Here is a 5488-nt window from a genome sequence, read left to right on the forward strand (position 1 = left end):
CCGCCTTGTGGTCAAGCCCAACTTTGCATGTTTTGAAATCTGTGGAATTAACGGATCGGGAGACTTCTTGTCAATCACCGGCGACCACCGCCTCCGGCGAACGACGGTCCACCCGCCGATACCATCATTTAAGAAGACATATGGCTCAAGAACAGGCCTTGCCTTGATTTTCATCTTGCTTTGATCCCTGCCCAACGGCAATAAGTCCGATGAGTACGTACCTGCCGACTCCGGGAACTCCATCACCGCCGTGGCCGCCCTTCTCTGACTCATCTGTCGGTTGATTCTCTTGCGCAGCCTCATCGCCAACCCCGACGAACGCTCCGATAGATCACGATCGCTTATCGAAGCTGGTGTAGAAACCAGATACTTCAGAGACGTGTCCCCACCGGAGGACGAGATCCCATCAACCTCGCCATCTTCCTCTTCATCGGATGCCTGCAGCACCCAAACGGGGCCTCCTAGTGACCGCTCCGGCGAACCGCATCCATGCCGCTCCACCCGGTCCCTCACCGGCGTGGCGAAATCGGAGTCGCCCTCCGAGTCGCCTGTCGCCCTGTCTCCAACGGTCATTTTCCCTCGGCCCATTGTCACGTACGTCCTCTGGTGTGCTAGACGTCGATCGTCTTAATTGGTTGCGGCGGCGGAGCTGTACATGTGGCGGCGGCCGACGATCTTTTTGCTAGCTACGGTATATTCCACCTGATGTATCTCCTTTATCGAAAAATATTCCACCTCCTGTGTCTTCACGCTTTCGAATAGCTGGCTTCATCAATGGCGGAAACATGAGCTATCGGGGCGTCAACAACGGCGGTCTTCGCATACATGGCTTCATATGAAAATTATGCTGAACAAATAGGTATTCAACAATTTCGCAAAAAAAAAGGTATTCAACAAAAAAAGGGGTGGGGGGGGGGGGGGGGCAACGGCCCCCATACCCTCAACTAACATGATTAAATTGTTTAACAAATGACAATGTACATATTGTCTATAATTTACAACTTCATTATGTTCTTGGCCAACACATAAATTCATATATTTAGAGTAGAAAAGATACGAAATAAATTACGAACTACCTTCACATCTCTATTGCTCCCTTCGTACTAGTTTATTAGTCTGATACGTAATTTAAGAAAATAATTTAACCAAAAATTAGGTCAATAAAATATGAATTATATGTCATAAAAATCATACCATTGGATTCACATTTAAAATACCTAGATGTGAAAAATTATATAGGGCTCGTTGGCTCATCCGAGCCTCCGTTTTGCGGCCGTCTGAGGGATTGACTGTCTTTGGAGCATCATAGGTCAGACCATCACTACAAGTATTGAACCTAATTTTTTATTCAAAAATACACTAGTAAACAACGTTAAGCTTGAATTACTGACATTCATACAAAGTTGCTTTTGGTCAGCATACTTTAGTTTGATTTTCATCATTCAATTTGGGTATTTTTCAGCACTATCCTTTAGTCGTGTATTGATTTTCTTTTAAGCTGTTTTGTTCAACATGCTTAAGTTGGGTTTTAGATATACCTTAAGTTGGCTACCTAATCGTGCTTTTTTCAGTTCAGAATGGCTAATGTTCAAAAGTTGGTAATCACTTGTTAACTAGTAAACAGTTTTAACTTGGCCTCTCATATTAATTACCAATAACTAAGTAGCACTGGATCACACATTGTAGTTGTTAACTTGGACAGTTTAAGAGGGTATTTATATGGGAGATTTTTTTTGTGATGCATTATTTTATGCCAAGAAATTCTGCTTAAGTTGGTCATGTTTCTTATTAAAGTTTTTTTTTATCATTATGGTTAAGTCAACTTCTGAAATTAGTTAAGTTGGTTTTTATACCATGCTTTAGTTAGCTTAATTATGAAAGTAATTTTTTTGATAATATGCTTAAGTTGGCTTCTGAAAGTATTGAGTTGTTTTGATCATTATGTCTAAGTTGGCTTCTGAAAATAATTAAGTTGTTTTGATAAGTATGTCCAAGTTTGGTTCTGAAAGTAATTGAGTTGTTTTGATAAGTATTTCCGTAATAATTATGCCTAAGTTTGCTTCTGAAAATAGTCAAGTTGTTTTAATAATTATGCCTAAGTTTTCTTCTGAAAGTAGTCAAGTTGTTTTAATATTTTTTTGATAATTATGCCTAAGTTGGCTTCTAAAAGTAATTAAGTTTGTAGATGCCATGCTTGAGTTGGCTTTTGACTGTAATTGATTTGTTTTGATAATTCTGCCTAAGGTGGTTTCTAAAAGTAACTGATTTTTAAGATAAGTATGCCTAAGGTGGCTTCTGAAAGAGCCTTCCAGTTGCCACCCACATGTATGGTAGATCTACTGCATACCCTTTGTTTTCCAAATAAATCGTAGGTTCACTGCATTGAATCTGTTTTCCTTTTGTATTATAGGTACAGTACACTCCTTTGGCCGCAAAATTGATGAATATTTGTTCACTCATGACTTCTCTTCTTTGTAAAGTAGAGTAAAATCGAAGATTAAAGCATCCAGATGTAGTGCTTCCGACTCGGATCAATGCATTCATTGTATTGCAATTTATTTTATGTGTGTAGATTGCTTAACGTTTGGAAACAAAATACAGGTGGAGTTTCCTTCAAAAAAATACTGGTGAAGTTATTGGGTATCCTTTTTATTTAAGTGTCAACTGCAAATGAGATCCAAACTAACTTTTGTTTCTAATTTACCACTGGATTCCAAGTATGCCACTCTCTGGGAGGACCGAGAATGTCATTATGTTAATAAAAAATTGGTTCAGTCGTATGTTAACTAATTGGTCGATAAGGAAAACTAAACTTTCTCAATTTAGAGGCTTAAGAGCAGAAGAAAAATGGGAAAATTCCAACATCTCCCAAAAAGAGATAAACTAGCTATTGTATGGGTACCCTGCTCATCACAAAGATCACGGAGAAGTACCTAGACAAAATGATGTTGATATTCTCGGCCTTCCCATCACCAAAGGTGTCCAACACTGTGTTGGAACCTACAATGCTACCCTCTCTGTCCATCAGCATGTTTAGAATGTTGATGAATGCATGCATGGTACTTGACAATGATGCTCTCTTTACACCTGCTTTTACACCCTAAAGCTAGCTACACCCACATGTCAGTTTGAACATACTATGATTGGTCTAGTGTGCTTGGTTACCATACTCTTGTCCCAGTAATTTTATAGTGGCATACAGTGATATCTACATAAAATTTCATGAATCTAATCGACAGTATCTCTATCATGACATGGTTCTTGTTTTTCGTTTCATATTTCAATCAATGGATAGTCGTTGTGACTCAATGTATTTTATATTTTTTTCTTGCCATGCCAGTTCTGTTTTTTCTAGTAATTTGAAATAGTGAAATGAATATGGCATTCTTCTGGCTATGATTTTCATATATTTTTTTCCATTTCTACATGCATTCTGCTCGCTTAGTTTGTTTTTATTCTTTTTGTAGTTGGTGATCTGAACCATCTTATTTCCGCAACAATGATTGGTGTCACTTGCTGCCTGCGCTTCCCTGGGAAGCTTAACTCTGACCTCAGGAAGCTTTCAGTCAACTTGATCCCGTTCCCTCGCCTCCATTTCTTTATGGTTGGCTTTACACCATTGACCTCAAGGGGGTCTCAGGACTCAGGAGTACGGTTTTTTCACTATTCCCGAGTACACCCAGCAGATGTGGGTTTCAAAGAACATGATGCGTGGCATGGTCGCTACCTCACATCCTCTTCTATGTTCCTTTGAAAGATGAGCACTAAAGAGGTCGATGAGGAGATGCTGAACATTCAGAACAAGAACTCGTTCTACTTTGTTGAATAGACCTCAACAATGTGAAGTGGAGTGTGTGTGATACTCTGTGAGACAAAGGATTTGGGGAACTCTCGACACCCAATAGGGTTGGCGTTGGTTTATATTTATAGTGTACAAGAGTTACAAATAAGTACAATACATATACGGAAGCTATTGTATATACAGTCTAACATCCTTCCTCAATCTTAACCGTGTCATCGAACATCCAACAGGTTAAGATTGCGCCTACAACCTTGAAACAATTGCAAGAACAGTGGCTTTGTGAAGATGTTTGCAAGTTGATTCTTAGAAGAGATAAACCTGATTCACAGTAGTTTCCGTGCAATACGTTCCCTTACAAAGTGATAGTCAACTTCGATGTGTTTCGTTCGGGCATGGAACACTGGGTTATACGACAGATAAGTTGCACCGATGTTTTATCACACCAAAGAACATGAGACTGGGACTGCGAAACTCGTAGCTCTCGCAGTAGGGATTGCACTCAAATCAACTCAGCCGTAGCATCACCAACAGCTTTGTACTCAGCTTCAGTACTGCTCCGAGACACTGTAGCTTGCTTGCGAGCACTCCAGACGATCAGATTTGGACCAAGGAACACTGCATATCCCCCCGTGGATCGCCGATCATCAGGATTGCCAGCATCAACATCACAGTATGCAGAGAGCAAGCATGAAGAAGCAGAAGAGAGACGCAAGCCATAGGACGCCGTATGGCATACATAGCGCAGAATGCGCTTCAGTGAGTATCCCGAGGTGAATGTAGATACTGGTAAACACGATTCGCAGCATAGGATAAATCTGGCCTAGTGAGAGACCACCAACAACACTGTGATACTCAGTAGCATCCTCAGCAGACAGAAGTGCGCCATCATCAGAAGTAAGTGGATCAGACAGAGACATGGGTGTGGTGGCAGTCCTATACTGGAGCATAGCAGCACGTCGCAGGAGATCCTCAGAATACTTCTTATGTATCAAAGATAGTCCAGTATCATCATGAGTAACTTCCAGACCCAAGAAATAATGAAGCTTGCCAAGATCCTTCACAGCAAAGTCCGTCCGAACAGAGGACACTAGGCGGTCAGCAGCAGTGACAAGGTATTAACTTGTCAATGCCTACGAGTTGTAGACTAGGGTTTCGTTGGATGTAGAGGGCAAGTAGATCTCGAAGGTTTCAGCCGAAAAGTACTCGACGATGTAAAAGCTAGGGTTTGCGAGACAATGATTCGATCCTTTCTTTGTCCCTCGACTCCCCCTTATATAGGAGGCGGAGCCGAGGGATTCGTGATACACAAGTTTACAGAGTCCGGGAGGGTTTCTAACTCGTCCCGCAAGATTACAAATAATGCTTCCTACAATTCTAGCTTTCCTTAACAGTATCTTGGGCTTCCGAATCTTCTTATCCTTCGGGTCGTGGGCCTTCAGTAAACCCCGGGTACCTTCTACGGCAGGCCCATTGGGGATGCCTATGTCAGTAGCCCCCGAGATTTTGCTTGAATCGCAGAGTCAGGGAAAATCTCCAACTTTATACTTGTTCAATAACTCTGAACTTTATCATATATCTTTGAATATGAAATTATATATTGCATAGGGATAATGGTAGTTGGGGCTAGTTCATCTGACGGATCAGGTACTAGTTAACTGCTCTAGTGGCAATCCACAAAAACCTACT

At 41.2% G+C, this 5488-nt stretch overlaps 1 pseudogene; it reads left to right on the forward strand.

Annotated features, from left to right (window-relative positions):
- Positions 1–1577: 1577 nt before the first annotated feature.
- Positions 1578–3829, forward strand: LOC124659839 (annotated as a pseudogene).
- The last annotated feature ends 1659 nt before the right edge of the window (positions 3830–5488 follow it).

Source organism: Lolium rigidum, chromosome 1 (assembly GCF_022539505.1).
Source record: "Lolium rigidum isolate FL_2022 chromosome 1, APGP_CSIRO_Lrig_0.1, whole genome shotgun sequence".
Taxonomy (NCBI): domain Eukaryota; kingdom Viridiplantae; phylum Streptophyta; class Magnoliopsida; order Poales; family Poaceae; genus Lolium; species Lolium rigidum.